This window comes from Lasioglossum baleicum, unplaced genomic scaffold (assembly GCF_051020765.1).
Source record: "Lasioglossum baleicum unplaced genomic scaffold, iyLasBale1 scaffold0086, whole genome shotgun sequence".
Classification (NCBI taxonomy): Eukaryota; Metazoa; Arthropoda; class Insecta; order Hymenoptera; family Halictidae; genus Lasioglossum; species Lasioglossum baleicum.
Window position 1 is genome coordinate 571,794 of NW_027469146.1, and position 12,812 is coordinate 584,605.

The following is a 12,812-nucleotide window of genomic DNA, read 5'->3' on the forward strand; positions in this document are numbered from 1 at the left end:
GGCTAGTCGAGTAAAAACACGTGCGAGAGGATGCATCCCGCAGGCTAGTCGAGTGAAAAACACGTGCGAGAGGATGCATCCCGCAGGCTAGTCGAGTAAAAACACGTGCGAGAGGATGCATCCCGCAGGCTAGTCGAGTGAAAAACACGTGCGAGAGGATGCATCCCGCAGGCTAGTCGAGTAAAAACGCGTGCGAGAGGATGCATCCCGCAGGCTAGTCGAGTAAAAACACGTGCGAGAGGATGCATCCCGCAGGCTAGTCAAGTAAAAACACGTGCGAGAGGATGCATCCCGCAGGCTAGTCGAGCTAAAACACGTGCGAGAGGATGCATCCCGCAGGCTAGTCGAGTAAAAACACGTGCGAGAGGATGCATCCCGCAGGCTAGTCGAGCAAAAACACGTGCGAGAGGATGCAATCCCGCAGGCTACTCGAGTAAAAACACGTGCGAGAGGATGCATCCCGCAGGCTAGTCGAGTAAAAACACGTGCGAGAGGATACATCCCGCAGGTTAGTCGAGTAAAAACACTTGCGAGAGGATGCATCCCGCAGGCTAGTCGAGTAAAAACACGTGCGGGAGGATGCATCCCGCAGGCTAGTCGAGTAAAAACACGTGCGAGAGGATGCATCCCGCAGGCTAGTCGAGTAAAAACACAGGCGAGAGGATGCATCCCGCTGGCTAGTCGAGCAAAAACACGTGTGAGAGGATGCAATCCCGCAGGCTAGTCGAGTAAAAACACGTTTGAGAGGATGCATCCCGCAGGCTAGTCGAGTAAAAACACGTGCGAGAGGATGCATCCGCAGGCTAGTCGAGTGAAAAACACGTACGAGAGGATGCGTCCCGCAGGCTAGTCGAGTAAAAACACGTGCGAGAGGATGCATCCCGCAGGCTAGTCGAGTAAAAACACGTGCGAGAGGATGCATCCCGCAGGCTAGTCGAGTAAAAACACGTGCGAGAGGATGCACCCCGCAGGCTAGTCGAGTAAAAACACGTGCGAGAGGATGCATCCCGCAGGCTAGTCGAGTAAAAACACGTGCGAGAGGATGCATCCCGCAGGCTAGTCGAGTAAAAACACGTGCGAGAGGATGCATCCCGCAGGCTAGTCGAGCAAAAACACGTGCGAGAGGATGCATCCCGCAGGCTAGTCGAGCAAAAACACGTGCGAGAGGATGCACCCCGCAGGCTAGTCGAGTAAAAACACGTGCGAGTGGATGCATCCCGCAGGCTAGTCAAGCAAAAACACGTGCGAGAGGATGCATCCCGCAGGCTAGTCGTGTAAAAACACGTGCGAGAGGATGCATCCCGCAGGCTATTCGAGTAAAAACACGTGCGAGAGGATGCATCCCGCAGGCTAGTCGAGTAAAAACACGTGCGAGAGGATGCATCCCGCAGGCTAGTCGAGTAAAAACACGTGCGAGAGGATGCATCCCGCAGGCTGGTCGAGTAAAAACACGTGCGAGAGGATGCATCCCGCAGGCTGGTCGAGCAAAAACACGTGCGAGAGGATGCAATCCCGCAGGCTACTCGAGTAAAAACACGTGCGAGAGGATGCATCCCGCAGGCTAGTCGAGTAAAAACACGTGCGAGAGGATACATCCCGCAGGTTAGTCGAGTAAAAACACTTGCGAGAGGATGCATCCCGCAGGCTAGTCGAGTAAAAACACGTGCGGGAGGATGCATCCCGCAGGCTAGTCGAGTAAAAACACGTGCGAGAGGATGCATCCCGCAGGCTGGTCGAGTAAAAACACGTGCGAGAGGATGCACCCCGCAGGCTAGTCGAGTAAAAACACGTGTGAGTGGATGCATCCCGCAGGCTAGTCGAGCAAAAACACGTGCGAGAGGATGCATCCCGCAGGCTAGTCGAGTAAAAACACGTGCGGGAGGATGCATCCCGCAGGCTAGTCGAGCAAAAACACGTGCGAGAGGATGCATCCCGCAGGCTAGTCGAGTAAAAACACGTGCGGGAGGATGCATCCCGCAGGCTAGTCGAGTAAAAACACGTGCGAGAGGATGCATCCCGCAGGCTAGTCGAGTAAAAACACGTGCGAGAGGATGCATCCCGCAGGCTAGTCGAGCAAAAACACGTGCGAGAGGATGCAATCCCGCAGGCTACACGAGTAAAAACACGTGCGAGAGGATGCATCCCGCAGGCTAGTCGAGTAAAAACACGTGCGAGAGGATACATCCCGCAGGTTAGTCGAGTAAAAACACTTGCGAGAGGATGCATCCCGCAGGCTAGTCGAGTAAAAACACGTGCGGGAGGATGCATCCCGCAGGCTAGTCGAGTAAAAACACGTGCGAGAGGATGCATCCCGCAGGCTAGTCGAGTAAAAACACAGGCGAGAGGATGCATCCCGCAGGCTAGTCGAGCAAAAACACGTGTGAGAGGATGCAATCCCGCAGGCTAGTCGAGTAAAAACACGTTTGAGAGGATGCATCCCGCAGGCTAGTCGAGTAAAAACACGTGCGAAAGGATGCATCCCGCAGGCTAGTCGAGTAAAAACACGTGCGAGAGGATGCATCCCGCAGGCTAGTCGAGTGAAAAACACGTGCGAGAGGATGCGTCCCGCAGGCTAGTCGAGTAAAAACACGTGCGAGAGGATGCATCCCGCAGGCTAGTCGAGTAAAAACACGTGCGAGAGGATGCACCCCGCAGGCTAGTCGAGTAAAAACACGTGCGAGAGGATGCACCCCGCAGGCTAGTCGAGTAAAAACACGTGCGAGAGGATGCATCCCGCAGGCTAGTCGAGTAAAAACACGTGCGAGAGGATGCATCCCGCAGGCTAGTCGAGTAAAAACACGTGCGAGAGGATGCATCCCGCAGGCTAGTCGAGCAAAAACACGTGCGAGAGGATGCATCCCGCAGGCTAGTCGAGTAAAAACACGTGCGAGAGGATGCATCCCGCAGGCTAGTCGAGCAAAAACACGTGCGAGAGGATGCACCCCGCAGGCTAGTCGAGTAAAAACACGTGCGAGTGGATGCATCCCGCAGGCTAGTCGAGCAAAAACACGTGCGAGAGGATGCATCCCGCAGGCTAGTCGAGTAAAAACACGTGCGAGAGGATGCATCCCGCAGGCTAGTCGAGTAGAAACACGTGCGAGAGGATGCATCCCGCAGGCTATTCGAGTAAAAACACGTGCGAGAGGATGCATCCCGCAGGCTAGTCGAGTAAAAACACGTGCGAGAGGATGCATCCCGCAGGCTAGTCGAGTAAAAACACGTGCGAGAGGATGCATCCCGCAGGCTGGTCGAGTAAAAACACGTGCGAGAGGATGCATCCCGCAGGCTGGTCGAGTAAAAACACGTGCGAGAGGATGCATCCCGCAGGCTGGTCGAGTAAAAACACGTGCGAGAGGATGCACCCCGCAGGCTAGTCGAGTAAAAACACGTGCGAGTGGATGCATCCCGCAGGCTAGTCGAGCAAAAACACGTGCGAGAGGATGCATCCCGCAGGCTGGTCGAGTAAAAACACGTGCGAGAGGATGCATCCCGCAGGCTGGTCGAGTAAAAACACGTGCGAGAGGATGCATCCCGCAGGCTAGTCGAGTAAAAACACGTGCGAGAGGATGCATCCCGCAGGCTGGTCGAGTAAAAACACGTGCGAGAGGATGCATCCCGCAGGCTGGTCGAGTAAAAACACGTGCGAGAGGATGCATCCCGCAGGCTAGTCGAGTAAAAACACGTGCGAGAGGATGCATCCCGCAGGCTGGTCGAGTAAAAACACGTGCGAGAGGATGCATCCCGCAGGCTAGTCGAGTAAAAACACGTGCGAGTGGATGCATCCCGCAGGCTAGTCGAGTAAAAACACGTGCGAGAGAATGCATCCCGCAGGCTAGTCGAGTAAAAACACTTGCGAGAGGATGCATCCCGCAGGCTATTCGAGTAAAAACACGTGCGAGAAGATGCATCCCGCAGGCTAGTCGAGTGAAAAACACGTGCGAGAGGATGCATCCCGCAGGCTGGTCGAGTAAAAACACGTGCGAGAGGATGCATCCCGCAGGCTGGTCGAGTAAAAACACGTGCGAGAGGATGCATCCCGCAGGCTAGTCGAGTAAAAACACGTGCGAGAGGATGCATCCCGCAGGCTGGTCGAGTAAAAACACGTGCGAGAGGATGCATCCCGCAGGCTAGTCGAGTAAAAACACGTGCGAGTGGATGCATCCCGCAGGCAAGTCGAGTAAAAACACGTGCGAGAGGATGCATCCCGCAGGCTAGTCGAGTAAAAACACGTGCGAGAGGATGCATCCCGCAGGCTAGTCGAGTAAAAACACGTGCGAGAGGATGCATCCCGCAGGCTAGTCGAGTGAAAAACACGTGCGAGAGGATGCATCCCGCAGGCTGGTCGAGTAAAAACACGTGCGAGAGGATGCAACCCGCAGGCTGGTCGAGTAAAAACACGTGCGAGAGGATGCATCCCGCAGGCTAGTCGAGTAAAAACACGTGCGAGAGGATGCATCCCGCAGGCTGGTCGAGTAAAAACACGTGCGAGACGATGCATCCCGCAGGCTAGTCGAGTAAAAACACGTGCGAGAGGATGCATCCCGCAGGCTAGTCGAGTAAAAACACGTGCGAGAGGATGCATCCCGCAGGCTAGTCGAGTAAAAACACGTGCGAGAGGATGCATCCCGCAGGCTAGTCGAGTAAAAACACGTGCGAGAGGATGCATCCCGCAGGCTAGTCGAGTGAAAAACACGTGCGAGAGGATGCATCCCGCAGGCTAGTCGAGTAAAAACACGTGCGAGAGGATGCATCCCGCAGGCTAGTCGAGAAAAACACGTGCGAGAGGATGCATCCCGCAGGCTAGTCGAGTAAAAACACGTGCGAGAGGATGCATCCCGCAGGCTAGTCGAGTAAAAACACGTGCGAGAGGATGCATCCCGCAGGCTAGTCGAGTAAAAACACGTGCGAGAGGATGCACGCCGCAGGCTAGTCGAGCAAAAACACGTGCCAGAGGATGCATCCCGCAGGCTAGTCGTGTAAAAACACGTGCGAGAGGATGCATCCCGCAGGCTAGTCGAGTAGAAACACGTGCGAGAGGATGCATCCCGCAGGCTAGTCGAGTCAAAACACGTGCGAGAGGATGCATCCGCAGGTTACTCGAGTAAAAGCACGTGCGAGAGGATGCATCCCGCAGGCTAGTCGAGTAAAAACACGTGCGAGAGGATGCATCCCGCAGGCTAGTCGAGTAAAAAACACGTGCGAGAGGATACATCCCGCAGGCTAGTCGAGTAAAAACACGTGCGAGAGGATGCATCCCGCAGGCTAGTCGAGTAGAAACACGTGCGAGAGGATGCACCCCGCAGGCTAGTCGAGTAAAAACACGTGCGAGTGGATGCATCCCGCAGGCTAGTCAAGCAAAAACACGTGCGAGAGGATGCATCCCGCAGTCTAGTCGTGTAAAAACACGTGCGAGAGGATGCATCCCGCAGGCTAGTCGAGTAGAAACACGTGCGAGAGGATGCATCCCGCAGGCTATTCGAGTAAAAACACGTGCGAGAGGATGCATCCCGCAGGCTAGTCGAGTAAAAACACGTGCGAGAGGATGCATCCCGCAGGCTAGTCGAGTAAAAACACGTGCGAGAGGATGCATCCCGCAGGCTAGTCGAGTAAAAACACGTGCGAGAGGATGCATCCCGCAGGCTGGTCGAGTAAAAACACGTGCGAGAGGATGCATCCCGCAGGCTAGTCGAGTAAAAACACGTGCGAGTGGATGCATCCCGCAGGCTAGTCGAGTAAAAACACGTGCGAGAGAATGCATCCCGCAGGCTAGTCGAGTAAAAACACTTGCGAGAGGATGCATCCCGCAGGCTATTCGAGTAAAAACACGTGCGAGGAAGATGCATCCCGCAGGCTAGTCGAGTGAAAAACACGTGCGAGAGGATGCATCCCGCAGGCTGGTCGAGTAAAAACACGTGCAAGAGGATGCATCCCGCAGGCTGGTCGAGTAAAAACACGTGCGAGAGGATGCATCCCGCAGGCTAGTCGAGTAAAAACACGTGCGAGAGGATGCATCCCGCAGGCTGGTCGAGTAAAAACACGTGCGAGAGGATGCATCCCGCAGGCTAGTCGAGTAAAAACACGTGCGAGTGGATGCATCCCGCAGGCAAGTCGAGTAAAAACACGTGCGAGAGGATGCATCCCGCAGGCTAGTCGAGTAAAAACACGTGCGAGAGGATGCATCCCGCAGGCTAGTCGAGTAAAAACACGTGCGAGAGGATGCATCCCGCAGGCTAGTCGAGTGAAAAACACGTGCGAGAGGATGCATCCCGCAGGCTGGTCGAGTAAAAACACGTGCGAGAGGATGCAACCCGCAGGCTGGTCGAGTAAAAACACGTGCGAGAGGATGCATCCCGCAGGCTAGTCGAGTAAAAACACGTGCGAGAGGATGCATCCCGCAGGCTGGTCGAGTAAAAACACGTGCGAGACGATGCATCCCGCAGGCTAGTCGAGTAAAAACACGTGCGAGAGGATGCATCCCGCAGGCTAGTCGAGTAAAAACACGTGCGAGAGGATGCATCCCGCAGGCTAGTCGAGTAAAAACACGTGCGAGAGGATGCATCCCGCAGGCTAGTCGAGTAAAAACACGTGCGAGAGGATGCATCCCGCAGGCTAGTCGAGTGAAAAACACGTGCGAGAGGATGCATCCCGCAGGCTAGTCGAGTAAAAACACGTGCGAGAGGATGCATCCCGCAGGCTAGTCGAGAAAAACACGTGCGAGAGGATGCATCCCGCAGGCTAGTCGAGTAAAAACACGTGCGAGAGGATGCATCCCGCAGGCTAGTCGAGTAAAAACACGTGCGAGAGGATGCATCCCGCAGGCTAGTCGAGTAAAAACACGTGCGAGAGGATGCACGCCGCAGGCTAGTCGAGCAAAAACACGTGCCAGAGGATGCATCCCGCAGGCTAGTCGTGTAAAAACACGTGCGAGAGGATGCATCCCGCAGGCTAGTCGAGTAGAAACACGTGCGAGAGGATGCATCCCGCAGGCTAGTCGAGTCAAAACACGTGCGAGAGGATGCATCCCGCAGGTTACTCGAGTAAAAGCACGTGCGAGAGGATGCATCCCGCAGGCTAGTCGAGTAAAAACACGTGCGAGAGGATGCATCCCGCAGGCTAGTCGAGTAAAAACACGTGCGAGAGGATACATCCCGCAGGCTAGTCGAGTAAAAACACGTGCGAGAGGATGCATCCCGCAGGCTAGTCGAGTAGAAACACGTGCGAGAGGATGCACCCCGCAGGCTAGTCGAGTAAAAACACGTGCGAGTGGATGCATCCCGCAGGCTAGTCAAGCAAAAACACGTGCGAGAGGATGCATCCCGCAGGCTAGTCGTGTAAAAACACGTGCGAGAGGATGCATCCCGCAGGCTAGTCGAGTAGAAACACGTGCGAGAGGATGCATCCCGCAGGCTATTCGAGTAAAAACACGTGCGAGAGGATGCATCCCGCAGGCTAGTCGAGTAAAAACACGTGCGAGAGGATGCATCCCGCAGGCTAGTCGAGTAAAAACACGTGCGAGTGGATGCATCCCGCAGGCAAGTCGAGTAAAAACACGTGCGAGAGGATGCATCCCGCAGGCTAGTCGAGTAAAAACACGTGCGAGAGGATGCATCCCGCAGGCTAGTCGAGTAAAAACACGTGCGAGAGGATGCATCCCGCAGGCTAGTCGAGTGAAAAACACGTGCGAGAGGATGCATCCCGCAGGCTGGTCGAGTAAAAACACGTGCGAGAGGATGCAACCCGCAGGCTGGTCGAGTAAAAACACGTGCGAAAGGATGCATCCCGCAGGCTAGTCGAGTAAAAACACGTGCGAGAGGATGCATCCCGCAGGCTGGTCGAGTAAAAACACGTGCGAGACGATGCATCCCGCAGGCTAGTCGAGTAAAAACACGTGCGAGAGGATGCATCCCGCAGGCTAGTCGAGTAAAAACACGTGCGAGAGGATGCATCCCGCAGGCTAGTCGAGTAAAAACACGTGCGAGAGGATGCATCCCGCAGGCTAGTCGAGTAAAAACACGTGCGAGAGGATGCATCCCGCAGGCTAGTCGAGTGAAAAACACGTGCGAGAGGATGCATCCCGCAGGCTAGTCGAGTAAAAACACGTGCGAGAGGATGCAACCCGCAGGCTAGTCGAGAAAAACACGTGCGAGAGGATGCATCCCGCAGGCTAGTCGAGTAAAAACACGTGCGAGAGGATGCATCCCGCAGGCTAGTCGAGTAAAAACACGTGCGAGAGGATGCATCCCGCAGGCTAGTCGAGTAAAAACACGTGCGAGAGGATGCACGCCGCAGGCTAGTCGAGCAAAAACACGTGCCAGAGGATGCATCCCGCAGGCTAGTCGTGTAAAAACACGTGCGAGAGGATGCATCCCGCAGGCTAGTCGAGTAGAAACACGTGCGAGAGGATGCATCCCGCAGGCTAGTCGAGTAAAAACACGTGCGAGAGGATGCATCCCGCAGGCTAGTCGAGTGAAAAACACGTGCGAGAGGATGCATCCCGCAGGCTAGTCGAGTAAAAACACGTGCGAGAGGATGCATCCCGCAGGCTAGTCGAGAAAAACACGTGCGAGAGGATGCATCCCGCAGGCTAGTCGAGTAAAAACACGTGCGAGAGGATGCATCCCGCAGGCTAGTCGAGTAAAAACACGTGCGAGAGGATACATCCCGCAGGCTAGTCGAGTAAAAACACGTGCGAGAGGATGCATCCCGCAGGCTAGTCGAGTAGAAACACGTGCGAGAGGATGCACCCCGCAGGCTAGTCGAGTAAAAACACGTGCGAGTGGATGCATCCCGCAGGCTAGTCAAGCAAAAACACGTGCGAGAGGATGCATCCCGCAGGCTAGTCGTGTAAAAACACGTGCGAGAGGATGCATCCCGCAGGCTAGTCGAGTAGAAACACGTGCGAGAGGATGCATCCCGCAGGCTATTCGAGTAAAAACACGTGCGAGAGGATGCATCCCGCAGGCTAGTCGAGTAAAAACACGTGCGAGAGGATGCATCCCGCAGGCTAGTCGAGTAAAAACACGTGCGAGAGGATGCATCCCGCAGGCTGGTCGAGTAAAAACACGTGCGAGAGGATGCATCCCGCAGGCTGGTCGACTAAAAACACGTGCGAGAGGATGCATCCCGCAGGCTGGTCGAGTAAAAACACGTGCGAGAGGATGCACCCCGCAGGCTAGTCGAGTAAAAACACGTGCGAGAGGATGCATCCCGCAGGCTAGTCGTGTAAAAACACGTGCGAGAGGATGCATCCCGCAGGCTAGTCGAGTAAAAACACGTGCGAGAGGATGCATCCCGCAGGCTAGTCGAGTAAAAACACGTGCGAGAGGATGCATCCCGCAGGCTAGTCTAGCAAAAACTAGTGCGAGAGGATGCAATCCCGCAGGCTACTCGAGTAAAAACACGTGCGAGAGGATGCATCCCGCAGGCTAGTCGAGTAAAATCACGTGCGAGAGGATACATCCCGCAGGTTAGTCGAGTAAAAACACTTGCGAGAGGATGCATCCCGCAGGCTAGTCGAGTAAAAACACGTGCGGGAGGATGCATCCCGCAGGCTAGTCGAGTAAAAACACGTGCGAGAGGATGCATCCCGCAGGCTAGTCGAGTAAAAACACAGGCGAGAGGATGCATCCCGCAGGCTAGTCGAGCAAAAACACGTGCGAGAGGATGCATCCCGCAGGCTGGTCGAGTAAAAACACGTGCGAGAGGATGCATCCCGCAGGCTAGTCGAGTAAAAACACGTGAGAGAGGATGCATCCCGCAGGCTGGTCGAGTAAAAACACGTGCGAGAGGATGCATCCCGCAGGCTAGTCGAGTAAAAACACGTGCGAGTGGATGCATCCCGCAGGCAAGTCGAGTAAAAACACGTGCGAGAGGATGCATCCCGCAGGCTAGTCGAGTAAAAACACGTGCGAGAGGATGCACCCCGCAGGCTAGTCGAGTAAAAACACGTGCGAGAGGATGCATCCCGCAGGCTAGTCGAGTAAAATCACGTGCGAGAGGATACATCCCGCAGGTTAGTCGAGTAAAAACACTTGCGAGAGGATGCATCCCGCAGGCTAGTCGAGTAAAAACACGTGCGGGAGGATGCATCCCGCAGGCTAGTCGAGTAAAAACACGTGCGAGAGGATGCATCCCGCAGGCTAGTCGAGTAAAAACACAGGCGAGAGGATGCATCCCGCAGGCTAGTCGAGCAAAAACAATGTGAGAGGATGCAATCCCGCAGGCTAGTCGAGTAAAAACACGTTTGAGAGGATGCATCCCGCAGGCTAGTCGAGTAAAAACACGTGCGAGAGGATGCATCCCGCAGGCTAGTCGAGTAAAAACACGTGCGAGAGGATGCATCCCGCAGGCTAGTCGAGTGAAAAACACGTGCGAGAGGATGCGTCCCGCAGGCTAGTCGAGTAAAAACACGTGCGAGAGGATGCATCCCGCAGGCTAGTCGAGTAAAAACACGTGCGAGAGGATGCACCCCGCAGGCTAGTCGAGTAAAAACACGTGCGAGAGGATGCATCCCGCAGGCTAGTCGAGTAAAAACACGTGCGAGAGGATGCATCCCGCAGGCTAGTCGAGTAAAACACGTGCGAGAGGATGCATCCCGCAGGCTAGTCGAGCAAAAACACGTGCGAGAGGATGCATCCCGCAGGCTAGTCGAGTAAAAACACGTGCGAGAGGATGCATCCCGCAGGCTAGTCGAGCAAAAACACGTGCGAGAGGATGCACCCCGCAGGCTAGTCGAGTAAAAACACGTGCGAGTGGATGCATCCCGCAGGCTAGTCAAGCAAAAACACGTGCGAGAGGATGCATCCCGCAGGCTAGTCGTGTAAAAACACGTGCGAGAGGATGCATCCCGCAGGCTAGTCGAGTAGAAACACGTGCGAGAGGATGCATCCCGCAGGCTATTCGAGTAAAAACACGTGCGAGAGGATGCATCCCGCAGGCTAGTCGAGTAAAAACACGTGCGAGAGGATGCATCCCGCAGGCTAGTCGAGTAAAAACACGTGCGAGAGGATGCATCCCGCAGGCTGGTCGAGTAAAAACACGTGCGAGAGGATGCATCCCGCAGGCTGGTCCGAGTAAAAACACGTGCGAGAGGATGCATCCCGCAGGCTGGTCGAGTAAAAACACGTGCGAGAGGATGCACCCCGCAGGCTAGTCGAGTAAAAACACGTGCGAGTGGATGCATCCCGCAGGCTAGTCGAGCAAAAAACACGTGCGAGAGGATGCATCCCGCAGGCTGGTCGAGTAAAAACACGTGCGAGAGGATGCATCCCGCAGGCTGGTCGAGTAAAAACACGTGCGAGAGGATGCATCCCGCAGGCTAGTCGAGTAAAAACACGTGCGGGTGGATGCATCCCGCAGGCTAGTCGAGTAAAAACACGTGCGAGAGAATGCATCCCGCAGGCTAGGTCGAGTAAAAACACGTGCGAGAGGATGCATCCCGCAGGCTATTCGAGTAAAAACACGTGCGAGAAGATGCATCCCGCAGGCTACTCGAGTGAAAAACACGTGCGAGAGGATGCATCCCGCAGGCTGGTCGAGTAAAAACACGTGCGAGAGGATGCATCCGCAGGCTGGTCGAGTAAAAACACGTGCGAGAGGATGCATCCCGCAGGCTAGTCGAGTAAAAACACGTGCGAGAGGATGCATCCCGCAGGCTGGTCGAGTAAAAACACGTGCGAGAGGATGCATCCCGCAGGCTAGTCGAGTAAAAACACGTGCGAGTGGATGCATCCCGCAGGCAAGTCGAGTAAAAACACGTGCGAGAGGATGCATCCCGCAGGCTAGTCGAGTAAAAACACGTGCGAGAGGATGCATCTCGCAGGCTAGTCGATTAAAAACACGTGCGAGAGGATGCATCCCGCAGGCTAGTCGAGTGAAAAACACGTGCGAGAGGATGCATCCCGCAGGCTGGTCGAGTAAAAACACGTGCGAGAGGATGCAACCCGCAGGCTGGTCGAGTAAAAACACGTGCGAGAGGATGCATCCCGCAGGCTGGTCGAGTAAAAACACGAGCGAGAGTATGCATCCCGCAGGCTGGTCGAGTAAAAACACGTGCGAGAGGATGCACCCCGCAGGCTAGTCGAGTAAAAACACGTGCGAGTGGATGCATCCCGCAGGCTAGTCGAGCAAAAACACGTGCGAGAGGATGCATCCCGCAGGCTGGTCGAGTAAAAACACGTGCGAGAGGATGCATCCCGCAGGCTGGTCGAGTAAAAACACGTGCGAGAGGATGCATCCCGCAGGCTAGTCGAGTAAAAAACACGTGCGAGAGGATGCATCCCGCAGGCTGGTCGAGTAAAAACACGTGCGAGAGGATGCATCCCGCAGGCTAGTCGAGTAAAAACACGTGCGAGTGGATGCATCCCGCAGGCTAGTCGAGTAAAAACACGTGCGAGAGGATGCATCCCGCAGGCTAGTCGAGTAAAAACACGTGCGAGTGGATGCATCCCGCAGGCTAGTCGAGTAAAAACACGTGCGAGAGAATGCATCCCGCAGGCTAGTCGAGTGAAAACACGTGCGAGAGGATGCATCCGCAGGATAGTCGAGTAAAAACACGTGCGAGAGGATGCATCCCGCAGGCTGGTCGAGTAAAAACACGTGCGAGAAGATGCATCCCGCAGGCTAGTCGAGTGAAAAAACACGTGCGAGAGGATGCATCCGCAGGCTGGTCGAGTAAAAACACGTGCGAGAGGATGCATCCCGCAGGCTGGTCGGGTAAAAAACACGTGCGAGAGGATGCATCCCGCAGGCTAGTCGAGTAAAAACACGTGCGAGAGGATGCATCCCGCAGGCTGGTCGAGTAAAAACACGTG